The sequence below is a fragment of the Chironomus tepperi genome, unplaced genomic scaffold (genome assembly GCF_022539635.2).
Source record: "Chironomus tepperi strain 1889 unplaced genomic scaffold, CSIRO-AGI_Ctep_v1 contig_219, whole genome shotgun sequence".
Taxonomy (NCBI): Eukaryota; Metazoa; Arthropoda; class Insecta; order Diptera; family Chironomidae; genus Chironomus; species Chironomus tepperi.
In genome coordinates this window covers 646,280-660,773 of record NW_027226341.1, presented here as the reverse complement: position 1 = coordinate 660,773, position 14,494 = coordinate 646,280, and positions in this window count along the sequence as shown.

The following is a 14,494-nucleotide window of genomic DNA, read 5'->3' as shown; positions in this document are numbered from 1 at the left end:
AGACACTCAAATTACTTATGTTATAATTCAACTATAAATGTATATATACATCCTTAATTTGCATTTATTCGATGTAAATACTATATACGCACTTTTATGTTTACGAGCATTTTGTGAATCAATTGATTTTCTTCATACTTGTATATAAAGCAAGGAAAGGCAGAATTTAAATAATCTGTTTTTCAAAGAACAATAAAAATTTAAATTGAAGTTTCAAAAGATTTATGTTATATGCCGTTATATGCATATATTTAACGAAGTATTATAACAATTTTTTGTTTGGTATAGATGATATTTCAAAGTAAAGTAAATTTACATCATGAAAAGGATGGCAGATAGATTGAGATTGGTTTTTTGCTCCATCATTCATCTTCAAATAGTCACTATCAAGTCGACCTAGAATCTCATAAACAATTAAACGATATCACCATCAGCATCACAAAAACCAAACCGTATTCTGAAATTCGTTTACTTTTAATCGCAACATCATCTCACTGATTCAGATTTTCTTTAATTAATTTTTGTAACATTCTTCTAAAGCTACATCAAATCTTTATTCAAAGGTTGAAATATTCAAATTATAATAAGTTGCAGTTTAGTAAAAGTCCCGTAATGTACTTGGACTCCGCTTTTGCGACAAAAGTGTCGATTTCAATCAATGTTCGATCGGTACAACAGCCTTATATTCAATTTACGAAAAATGTCAAGAGCCCGTGGTAATGAAAGACTTTGATTTCTTGTGGGATTAGTCTTTGATGAGATTTTTATTTGTGTGAAGTAAATTTTCTGAAAATTTGCATGTTCAATGTAAATGAAAGTTATGTGGACCCATTTGTGCTCCACCTAGCGGGTTATATGATCTTTTTGATCAAGTGTGTTCATTAGAAATACAAAAAAAAAATTAGAAATACTAGTGATATTTTATCTAGTTTTATTCAGATTCAAAAGAATTTATATGCTGATTTTAGGCAAGTAAAAATCTATAATACTATAGATACTGACCTATAGATTTTTAATTGGCTTCTTAATATAAGTTTTGCAAAAAAAAATTTTACATATACCTAGTATAATGAAACTATATATCATACATAGAAGTATAACAAAATTAACATATCTGATATTTTATATAAAGATGAAGAACTAAGTTTATTTGAATATAAATAAGGTTTATGTTCTTGTTTGCATGCATAGATCATTTTTTCTTATGTTTTCTTTATGCTCTGATCCTGATGCCTCTTTTGGCAACCATCTAGAAATAAAATAATTTTCTTTCTTGCCATCCGGGAAAAAGAATAGAAGCAGAGTATATATATATAGATATAATATATGTATATATTGAGAAAAAAAAATACCTTTGACACAAACACGTACGATTCTCTCTCAACCGAAAATGAAAAATTATATTGGGTCCCCAGTGCTTAAATAAAACGGAGTGAATTTTTTTTATCATTTTTAAATTTCTTCTTCGTATTCTGCCTTTTTGTATATTGTATATTATTTTAACTAGGTACAATTATACTCATCCTGACTTGTACATATAAAAAGATTCATACGAATGGGTTAAGTTTATAAAAAAGCATCGCTTTCCTAGGAATAACAAGCCATATACTTTTTTCATTATTAAGCTTTTATATAAGTAGTAAAAACATAAGTAAAAAATGTGCAAGAACCCTCTTAAAGATGGCCTAAAAATACAATGTGACATTAAAATTTATTTCATTATGTAGTAGATAGAAGAGAATGTGAAAGGTGCAGAAACTGTTTCGGCAGAGTGAAAAGAAAAAAAAAAAGTTGGGTAAAAAGCTGAAAAAAATGTAAAGGTCGAAAAGAGGTAACAAAAAATCAACAAGATTAAGTTGTTTCTGCAAAGATTTATATTCAGAAGCCTTGGAAAAATATTTAAAAAGGATTGCCGCAAAAATATTTATTTAGCGTTTCAGATTTAAGTGTTTGCTTTTTATCCATCTACTCTTAAATAATCTTAATTGTTTACTGGTAAAGAGAAAAAAGGGGGATAACTTTATTATGAAATTTTGTTTTATACTGTTATATTATTTCGAATTTTATAACTTATTTAATTTTCTTATTCAAAAGAGTCACAAAATTTTAAATCAGCATTTTTTAAAAACAAAAGATAAAAATTTCAAAACGTAAATGAGAATTAGTGAAGAATTGAAATGAGCTCGACAATGTGCTCAATTAATATGATAGCATGAAAGAGATAATAACCTCACTTCATTTATAATTACATTCACGTTTAATCCTTTTCATATTTTAAAGAGAAAAATAAAATAAAATGCACTCAAGTCTCATACAACCCTTGATCACGTCAAAGTCGTTTGTAAAATGCAATTTATCTCTCATGATATTTTACAATCCTTACTCAAGTTTTTTTTTTTTTTTCGTTTTTGCTTTAGATGAACTCACTCAAGGGAATATGAGCAATCTTTTTCATTATTCTTCTTTTTTTCAAGCATTATTAATTATTATGCTGCTACTGTATATGGAGAGGTTATTGAGAGTGGCGCGTCATATAATAATACAATGGGGTTTACTGATGAAATGCGCTCGCTTATCACATAAAAACTTGGAAAAAATTACATGGCAAGTAGAAGAAAAAAGAATGAATGAAAGGCAGTAAAAAATCAGCAGTTAAACCAGTCAAAAATGATTGCGGTTCTTCAACTCATGCTGTCGCATTTTCCGCCGCAGCATTTTTCCTTCGATAATGTATTTTTTTACTGACTGCTCTGAAAAAAAAAATAAACGTAATATTGGAAGAATTTATGTTTAAAAACATTATTTGTCATCTGCATTAAATATTATTGTGGTATGATTACGAGCATGAGTATTTTTTTTTTGCAGGTAACATATAAATATATAAGGATATATATTAGTATAAAATAAGATCAACGCACATGATATAAGCTGCATAAATATATGAATATAAGTATGTAAGTACATTCATTCAGGAAACGCAGAAGTACACAAAAATTTATGGGTTTTGAGGTTTTAAGACAATAAATTCCCCAACTCGTTATCTTCCTGAATTTTTAAACATACGGAAAATTGTTTTTATATGTGGAAACGAAAGAGTGAAATGGTGAAAAGGTGAATACATAATTGCTTACACACGTATAAATTTGTTAGAAGAAAATTTGAATCGTATAAACGTTTTATTAGAGATCATATGTTATTATGAATTTTTAGATTTGATAAAATAAAAAAACCAATATATATGTGGTCACTCGTAACCCACGGAAGGGTATTTTCCTCGCACAGAATTCAAATAGAAAAATTAATGATTGAAAATCATTTAAAAATACCTAACAACAAGAAATATTTAAAAAAAGATAAATTAAGGATCAATCTATGCAAAAGTGACCATAAACAAAATATGAATGAAAATTCAAATCATCTTTTCATTATGTAAAAAAATCATAGGTGTTAAATTTAGCGGAAAAAATCTAACTTGTGTTTTCAAAATCATTATTTTTAACAAGGTTCAAAGAAAACCTCAATTTGAAATGTGTGTTTGAATTTGTGAATAAATAAATGAATGGGTAAGCGTGTACATAGATATTTTCAAATAAAGCTTTAACCTCATCATCCAATCTCGTATACGTTCATTCAGGCATAGATATGGCGGCATCAGTTAAAGCAATTTGATTTAGTGTTTGTGGTTTAAATTGCAAACAATTTTGCTGTAAAAACACACTATGAATGAGTACACTATGTTGAGCAAATACTGACAATAGAGATGATAAATTTTTTAATACGTTTAAAAAAAACTTTTGCTTTATACTTGACCAAAGTAAAACAGCATCTCATTCACTCTCATCTCATGGGTAATTTGTTATTTATAAAACTTGGATATTCTTATAAAATGTATATTAAATAATTTTAAACATTACTTTCTACATCTTCTGAATAGCGATGAAACTGGATGAAACATAAAAATTATCCAGCGATTTTTAAATATTTCTTCGTCTTTTGTTTCTTACATCTACTAAAATGTTTCCCTGATGACTTCTCTCTGAACATAAGCAATTACATTATGAGAATCTAAAGATGCTACATTATAAGTACATCATGATAAACTAATTTCAATTTCTAATGAATAAGTAATATAAATCGCATTTATGTTCTGGCTTTAAAAGCTTCAGAAAATTACATATTTTGGTTTAACAAGCAAACATAATAGCGATTATCTTTACTCGGAAATTGAAAATCTACTTGCTGAAATCAACATTTTACTGATATAGTCTGAAACAAAAGGAACTGAATTTTTTTCTTTACGGCGACCCAGGAAGCTTTCGAAGAAGCATGAAACATTTTGAAAAAAAAAAAATATTTAATTTGTGTCGATTTTTTTATCGATCAAAAATTCGGCCTCAGGCCGATACCGATTTCAGTTTAAAGTCGGTCTGCTTCTGGTTTCCAATTTTAAGTTTCCAGATTTATTTTTGAGCTTGCACGTAGGTTTTGCCACATAATAAAAATGTGAGAAAATCATTTGAAAGATAAATTAATAATTCAACGAAATTTTTTACAGATTGAGATATTTTTTTGTTATCAAGGTCAAATAGTTGGTCCCATGTGTTTCGATTTACCAGTTATGTTAGATTCTTCTATATCGATCATTTATCCACATGAGTCCTATTTTTCTAATTTGACAGTAAAAACTAGCACAATCATAAACAATATATGAGTATCATAAAAAATTGTATAAAGTATATGTTCCTAATCTAATCCAGTATCTTAGTTTATATTTTGTTAAAAACTGGTTCTTTTTCACTTTTGTTTCTTTTCTGAAGTGCATAAAGATGAGTTCATAAACGAACAATGGAAATTTCAGTTTTCCCTAAATCGAAAATTATTTATAATTATTGCTATCTAATAAATTATCTATAAATATGAATTTTAATTTTTAAGAATAAAAGAAAGAAATAATTAATGAGCAAGTAAAGTAACTATATAATATTCGTAGTACTCTAATGTAGCAATTGAAGCACATGTTCAATGCTTTGCCAAAATTTACTGTTATTTTATTTAAATACTGATGTAGACTATTCAAAATTATATTTTTCATTATAATTTTTTTGGCATTAGTTTTCTTCCCACATATATCGCATCGTTTAGCAAATAAACAGCAATTTGAATATTGGTAAATTTAATTATTATAGTATAGAATATTCAAATATATGCACAAAATGAAAAACAAAAGTGAATAAATGTTCAGGAATATTTAAATATAATATCAATACACACTATAGTGAATACAGTCTGAATACACAAATGAGTGTTTATAGTGCTTTTAAAATGACGTTGAATATATGCTTATATGCTTGTACAGCATTGAATCGCTGTAAATATACATAAAATGTTTTCATTTAATACATTTTTGTGAATTTTGTGGGTGCACAAGCACATATTTTAATAAAAACCATGTTTCGATATGTGCTAAAACAGCGTATGTTAACATATATTTGCATACACTTAAATATTTTCATCCTGATATGGATGGAAAGAGAGCATTCTATTTCTTGTTATTTAAAAAGTTAAGAAAGTAAAGGGAGTTTTTTTTTTCAATAAATATGCTTCGCGATTCTTTTTATGTATCTAGGTACAATGATGATTTCATTAAAAACATTGATGGCTTAACTATTGAAAACATTTTGAAATTTTGAGTGCAGATGAAAAAGAGAAAAAAATTCACAACAATTCAACTAAATGACATAATTAAACAACCATAATACCCTTAAGGAATAGAAACTTTAAACTTTTTAACAGCTAAGAATTTATTTTTAAAAAAATTCCTTTCTTTTCCAGTATAATCGCTTAAACGAAACGGCAAAAGGAAAGAAAACGAGTTGAAAATGCATGACAAACTTTTATATTGTTCTGTCTTGAAAAAGCTTAATTTATTTATTTAACTCTCATTTGAATAAACTTTTTTATTTCATTCTTTTTCTCTTCTGCTTTTCTCGCCTAACTGAGATGAAAAACGTAAGCATGCAAATAGATACGGTGCACTTTGTTTTAGCCTCTTCTTTTTCGTATTATATAGCAGACATAAACTTCCAAGTGTTCTTCTCATTCAAATATAAAGAGAAAAATATTGTTATCATTAAATAAAAAAAAATTCTGTGAAATTAATGTGAATATTTTGTCAACTTTTTGTATTAATAATTTAAGAGTTAATATATACATTTTAAACAAAAGTTGAAAAATTGTCACAGTTTCATGAATAAACTATTTCCAATAACAACATATATGTATATGCAAAATACTGGAAATATCGAGAAGAAAAAAAATGAATGTTTTATGAAAGTTGAAAGATGTGCTTAACTTCCTTTTTGTATTATTATATTTGAATTTCGTGCTAATTTATTTTTTTTTTAAGTAATTTGAGTTGCATTCACTTTGAAAAATTTATAAAATATTCTACATTTTATGACAGTCAAATGAAATTTGGCATCATGATCAAACCCGTACTATATTTTGCTCACATTCACAAATGCAATGTTAATGGAATAATATTGATTGTAAAAAGTGTTCAAATATTAACAAAACTTCAAAATTCTTATAATAATATTCAAATATGTTTGCAGACATAATTTTTTATGTGAAAAGATCCACAAATATAAAATTCTCACATAGATGAAATATTTTGCAGTTTGTTATGTTACATCGATATGCAGTTCCATATCTTTTGGATAATAGTGAATATTAATATTCACATCGAACTTATCCTGCTAAAATGCTGTTAGAAAAAAAAAATTATTTTTATCAAAGATGATCCAAATGGTTTTCAAATGCATTCAATGATTGAAAATATACAGAATTATTAGATTTAAGGATTTTTTTTAATTAATGAATTGATTGCAAATTATAAATCATGTTTTGTTTTTAAACAAAAATTTATTAGTAATTTTGTTAATGGTGTAAATATATACGACTAGGCATCATATCCTTATTTTCTCGTTTATATTTGAATTTCTCTATTTCTTATTGGAATATTAATAAGATAGAAAGAAGCAAGAAAAAAAAGCTTTTAAATTTTTCATTATATCTATACTTTTATATTATTCCTATATGCATGCAGGAAACGAAGTATAAAAGTGTTTTGGCTTCTACTACGTTTCCTCTCGACACAAGTTTTTATATTCTACATGAATTTTTTTATATATCAAATTTATGAATACTAAATTTATTTTGATACAAACATACAATACACCCACATATGTATCCACATGGAATGAAAATAGAACTGAAGAGTTTCAAAAAGTTTTGAAACTAGCAGTAACTAGATATCGGCGTAATGGGAGGAAAAAAATGTCTCAACTCTTGTGTAAATTGATAAAATGTATGCTTGCAGTGTTGATATTTTACACATTGTCATTTTTGTTAGATAGAAATTTCGCCACTTGCCATCATAAAATAAAAGTTGAATTAAAACTTTATTGTTACGTAACAAAAAGCATAGCAAAATAAGTGAACAAAAACTTTTTCTTATAGAAATTAATTCGTATGTATTTATATATACAAGAAATTATATACGTATCTACATTTATTTTTTTATTCGCACAATGTTGTGTGTTATATTTTCATTTCTAATAAGAAACAGCAGCAGTAGCAGTAAGCAACATAGCGTTTTATCAAGGACTTCAGGAAAAATCTTAACAAGTGAACCATTATCTTTTGGAAAAATCTCCACAGGATGAAGAAAGAAGAGAAATTCTTGAAACACGAAAGAATAATATAATGGAATAAATGAAAAAATATACTGAAAATTGTTGGTGAAATAAAATAAGAGAAAAAGAGAGAGAAAGAACGAAACAGAAAAAAATGGCAACAAAACAAAGATTAAGACAATAAAGCTTCAAATGAAGAGAATAAGATTCCAAAGGAAAAGATAATTCAAGATTCAAAGCGCCAAACACTTTAACTCGGATTTATAAAAGTTTTGCACATTCATTCACTCACTCTTTCTCACACTTGATAAAGTAGCGAGCAATTTCATTTTATTTTACCACTATCGTTCAATTATTATCTTATACTTACTCACTCACTTACTTACAACTATACAGTATACAATTAGAAACAACCACATGAGAATTTTCCATTTCTTCTTTCTTTTTTTTTCATAAAAACTGCTAAAAAGGCAAAGCAAAATAGAATCCACATTATTTTATTGTTATACCCCGTGCAACATATCAAGATTTTTTCTCCTATGCTTTCTTTTCATTCTGCAAAATGAATTACAGATGTTCATTTTCTCACCAAATAAAAAGGCAGAAAAGAAAAGTAAACTACACATACAAAATGTTGTTTGCTTTCTACACAGAGTTTTACTATGATTTTACATCATTGCCATTGAAACAAATGAACATAAAAATTATAAAAAAAAAACCATTAAAAACTTGCATGTTCTATTCTTTATTTTCATTGATTTTATTTTTTGTTTTTGTTTTTTTTTTTTGTACATTTGGTAAATATAGAATTTTCTGAACTATCTTTATCTTTTATTAACTTACTTGAAAAATGCAGTTATTTAATCATTATGTTATGGTCCTCTACTTATTATTCTGTTTTATAATATCGATTATTTAAATTTGAAGTATGTAACTTTGTTTAACTGGATAGAACATTTGAAGATTCTGTCTATAGTTGATTAATAATTTTTTGTTATATAAATTTGAATATAGAAATCTTAAATATTTCGAAATTCTAATAACACGAGATGTAAGAAAATGTGTTTCACATCCTAGTGTATACTACCTTTTTTGCTAATTCTATCATGTATTCAAACAAATTTTAAATTCATTTTGTTCATTTAAAAGCTTTTCAATGTACAAGTCAAAGCAAATTAAACCTGTGATAAATTTTGCATACTGTTTTAAAACAACATGACAAAAGTTTACGAATAAATGAAACGATATCAATGAAAACTTCTACTGTATTGGTTTTATATAAAATCCATTTTTGTAAACGTTTTTTCAAAATATTTATGAAAAAATGATAAACAGGATGTTTATGAAATTTTAATAAGTTAAAAGAAACTAATCTTTCGATAAATATACTCATTCAAAATATATTTTAGTTGTCTGAATAATTATAATTAATCAAATTATGTGACTATTTAATCTATGATTTTAACGTAAAGTTTTGTATAAAAATATAAGTTATTGCTTGAGAAATTCAACGATAGAAGCTTGTATACATGGACATTTTCATAAAACTAATTATAATCCTTTAGTATGTTCATTCGAATTGAATTTATTACAACAAGATTTTTTGGTCTAACAGAAATAACGAAAAATTAAACAAAGATATGTAAGCTTTTGCATGATTATACTTTATTTGTTTTAATGAAATATTATAAATCTTTTCGTTTCATTTTATCAAAATGCCTTTTTTGCGCTTGGTAACAAAAACACTTGTGACAATAAAAAACACTTTTATTTCTTCTGATTGTTATCACGTTATGAAATTAAAACTGTTTATTTAACCATTTCTTTACTTTTCTCTTTTCATTAATTTTTCTCTAATTTTCTGTTTTCTAGTTTATTGTGAATATGGCTTTCATACTACCTACTTCTTTAATTAAACACGCTCCATCAAGTCATTTTCCATTTTTTCTATTAAACAATTTTGTGTTACTCTAGATTTCTTCAGGTATCGTGAGCAATGCAATGAATTAAAAAAAGAATAATAAAAAATATTTCATTTCAGGTAAAATTAATTACTTGCAGAGATTAAAAGCATTTTGGGTGAAAAATTATCATTCTTAATGATTCTTGTGTTGGTGGCTCGGAATGCGAAAAGTTCAAAGTCATTCAAGCCATTTTGTTTCGCTATCGCAAATGAAGGGAAAATATTCATTTTTTCAGGACATTTCGGTCATTAGAAATTACAAGCTCCCTTCATTAATTTTTAAAACAAAAATTATCCATCATCAATTAGAGCTGTTTTCGTATGCTTTTTTATTTTTTCCTTCCCTTAGGTTTAGCATAATAATTTTCCGCCTTTATCATTAACTCAAAACTTTTGAGTCAAAAGATTTAGAAAGGTCCATAAGATATCGGTCTAGATTTTTTTATTATAAAAGATCCGTTTGCCTCATCAAGATTCCGTACAAATCATTCTTTGAATTATTCACATTGCCTTTTCTTCAAATCCACAAGAAATTTTCTAATTGAAGCTTATTATGTTCAATCGTTTAGATTTAAATGAAAAAAAGAAATAAATTATGACTCATTATAATTTTTTAATTTTGAAAATTTTATAATCATTTTAATTTAGATTTCAATATTGGAACAGCAAGTTTAATCAACTAGACAAGATACTTTGTTTTGTTAATGATAGTTAAATTTAGTATTTGAATGCAATATGTTATCTAGTACAATCTTCTGTCAAAAATTAAAAACTTTTAGCTATTCAGATGAATGAGTTATGACCTCTGTTTTCAGTAGACTGCATACAAAACAGGACAATAACTAGGTGCTGAATTACTCAACCATTCCGTCACATAGCCACTTCGACTCACGTCTAGCAAAACGAGAGAAGATAATTTTTGGCTATTTGGTTCTCAATGAACGGATATAAGGCTTTCATACAAGTCCTAACTATCGAACAATAATAACTGACTGAAAAAAATTGTTTCAAACAGGAAAAATAAATTTGATGAAATACAAATCACGTCAAAAATCTCAAAATCCCAAAATAAGATCGAGTAGCATCAGTACGATTATTTGTACTGTAGCTTTTTATTATTATATATAATTTTATAAACAATTTTTTTATTTATTGCCAAAATTAAATTATATTAAAAAGCCCTTTATCCCTATAGGTTATATTGTTAATATTGTAATTGTAATATTGTATTTTCATTAATTAATTCAATCAAATTACTTTATTATACTAGGTGTATGTCCGTGAATATATATTTTATAATTCAAAGAAAAATAAAATAAAATAATTAAAATTATTAAATTTTTAAGTGTGGTTTAAAAATTAAAACTTGTACATTTGCAAATATTTAATAAGATTCAATAAAATAGTTTGAAAATGGATCAAAGTAATATTTCCACGGTGTGAACATAATAAAAATCATAGGAAAAATCTTGTCAATTTTGTTACGAAAAGTTTTCTTCTTTTCTTTCATATTTTTCACTCAGGTTTTTTTTTTATTGCAAAAAAGAATTAATTTATGATGAATTTTTTCTCTTGTCATCATCTTTTCTTTTTTGTCTTATCAGCAAAGAACTTTCTCAAGTTGTGAAAGCACACTGGAAACCCATATCAATTTTTCGAAAGCACAATTTTCATTTCTTCATTCAATAAAAGAATATTTTTTACGAATAATGTCATCGTCATGCTGGAGAAAAGAAAGTGGATGAAAAATTAAATTCTTTATTAAACTTTTCCATTCGGTGAGAACAAAGTTTCTAAAGAATTCTTTGTTTAAATTTCAAAGACGAAAACAGTAAGAAAAGTTTTTGCTTGTCTATGGTAAGGTCAAATCAGCATTTGATACACAATAGTAAAACGAAGTAAAATATTTTAAATAATTCGCTATTAAGATTTCTATCTTATTTCAAAGAACAAATGAATATTGATTGTCAAATACAATTATCTACAGATGTGCAACAACAGATGGAGTTTTTCTTTATCTATTATCTCTTGCTTCCAATAAAATTTTACAACCATTTATTTAGAAGTTAGGGGGAAAATAACTAGGCGTAAAGTATTTTCACTTGATCTCTGAACTATCTGAATATAAGAAATCGGATACTCTTGTTCAATAGAAATTGCTCGTATCAATCAACAAGTTCTTCGCGTTTTTCACCTCAAACTATTTTTCCTCAATTGAAAAATGAAATTTTGTTTTTAATGAAACAATCATTCTATTTAAGATCGGAAATATAAGATTCTACATGACATTCTTATTAAATTGTTGAAAAATCAAACGAGTATCAATCCCTGTCCATGTTTTTATGAGCTGATCCAAAAAATTTCCGTTATCATAAATTTTTCACAGCTAAAATACTTCCAATTAGAAGAACATTTATACGTAGTGGGTAATCCCGATCGACACAAATAAAGAAGGCTTCACTTAAATTTTGTATTAAAATCATTTTAGCAGCCATTAGATGTTTTCGGCTACGAGAGAAGTTAGTCTGTCCAGAGTTATATTTTACCTAAATTACTTCCATTTATGTCCTTGGTATAAATATGTTTTTAAATTTTTATGTACATATCTTTGCGACGTAATTCAATATCTCAGCGGGAATTTTAAAACTGATCTACTCTGTAATTACATCTATTTTCATTTCACATTATTTTTTGTATATCGGAAGTAATCAGCAAGAGTTATCGATTATCAAATTTTGGGAATGCTTTGCTTGTGAGTCAAAAACAAAATCTTTTCTAATAAAAAAAATTATTTAAACTCGACCTGTACATTTGAAATTATGCAATTACGAGACAATTTATATATATATTATTGTAATGAATATGGTAGAGATGAAACTATTTTTTTTAGATATGCAAATCATCAATAATTTTTGACATATATTTTTGGTCTATTTTTAGAAATCGGAGAAGCAAAGACATGCATAATTACTTGAACGGATGATACTAGTATTAACTTTTTGGCTGAAAAAATTATATTTTGTAATTTATTTTAACTTCTTCATCATAAAAAGTTTGCTATAAATAAGAATAATGGATATTGCTTCACAGAGTTTACTATCCCATATCTTGGAGAAATATTTTTTTCTCTGGACATTATAATAAAAACAAAATATTAAATAATAAATTTACAGAAGAAAGGATTGTTTCATCCTTCAAGCATCCATTTGTTTCCCTCGTCTATGTATTTTTGCTGAATGGTCAATACTGACAATATTTATTAAGGTAATATCAATGAATTTCATAAATTTCTGAACTTTATATTGAAAAACATAAGGATGGTGATGACACCCAGTCACATAAAAAAGTGGGTGCAAATAAATTTTTTTACTCTCATTGAAAACTAGTTGAAACAAAGGGAAATCAGAGAAGGACAAAAATTATGCATCAAGGTATTAAAGGGAAAAAGTTGATAAAACTTTTTCATTTTCGGCTACGGTAAAAAACTACTTCTTGACAGAATTTTCTTTTCTTTCATAGTTTTCTCCAAAATAAGAAAAAAAAATATTGCTCAGACATAAAAGAATAAATGGAGAAAGTTAAAAAAAGGAAAAAAGGAGGAAAATATAAAAATTTCCATAACGTTGATATCGACAGCTCATTTTTCATTCTATTTTTATTTAAAACTCGAAGAAAATTGTTCATTGAAAAACCGTTTAAATATGGAAATGAACAAACCTAATTGTCTGAGTTCGAAGTGATTTATTTTACCTCACATCTAAATGGTTTTGTGTGAAATTTTCGAATTCATATTAAATATGTTTAACATAGTGCTTTTAATATTTTCTTAAGATTTGTTAATTTTAAAAACTTATTTTTCTTATAAAATCAGTGATGGACAACCTTCTATTATTTGCGGCACACCTTAATGGTAAGCCTCGACTGAAACCGAACACACCATACGGTTCATGGCATTTCAGATGATGTTCACAACTGAGTTAAAGTTTTCAGTCAAGAGTTTATTTATGTTTTAAATTGAAATCTATAAATTTTCCTGATAACTTTATTTCTGAAGAATTCCTATGCATATAAAACTTTGGAATTGCAGGTATCAAAATGTATTTGCTCAATTAATTGTTTTAAAAAATTTAGTTTTTAGGATTTTAAATAAAATGTTATAAAAGTAGAACATATGCTTTATGACCATGAATTTTAATTACATGGGATTCAAACCGATCCTTAGCAATTTTGTCTTAATTAATCCCATTAAAATTCCTTAATAGCTTTTTAAGTAAATATATTACAATAATAATTCAAACATGTGTTCAAAACATTTATGATAAAGATTTTAATATTCTTTTGGGACCTAACAAAACAATAAATATATTGTGTTGGAGTAGATACATTCAATGTTGAATGATTATTTTATATACATATGTTTGAAAAATTTTAACGAGAATTTCATCCTACAAGAGAAAATTTCCTTAAAAAAACTTGATTAGAACTAAAATTTAAATTCATAAAAAGCCCCAAAGCTTTATTTTGGAATTCGGTTCAAGTTAATGCTACAGGAATTATATATGTATAGGAATTTTTAAATTACAGTCGAAAGTTTTCCTCTTTCCTCACAGTGTTTAATTTTGCGATTTTTAATTGAACTTTTGCGTATAGACATCAACAATTACATGACACTAGAAATGCCAGATGTTCACGCATTCTGTTTGTTTTGTTTTTTATTTTAACCAAATGTTCAGTACATCGGGAATTAGAAGAGGAACCTACGTAAATAAATATACGAAGAATCTTATTTTACGCTATTTTATGACATAAAAAGCAGAACTTTTGATATTTACTC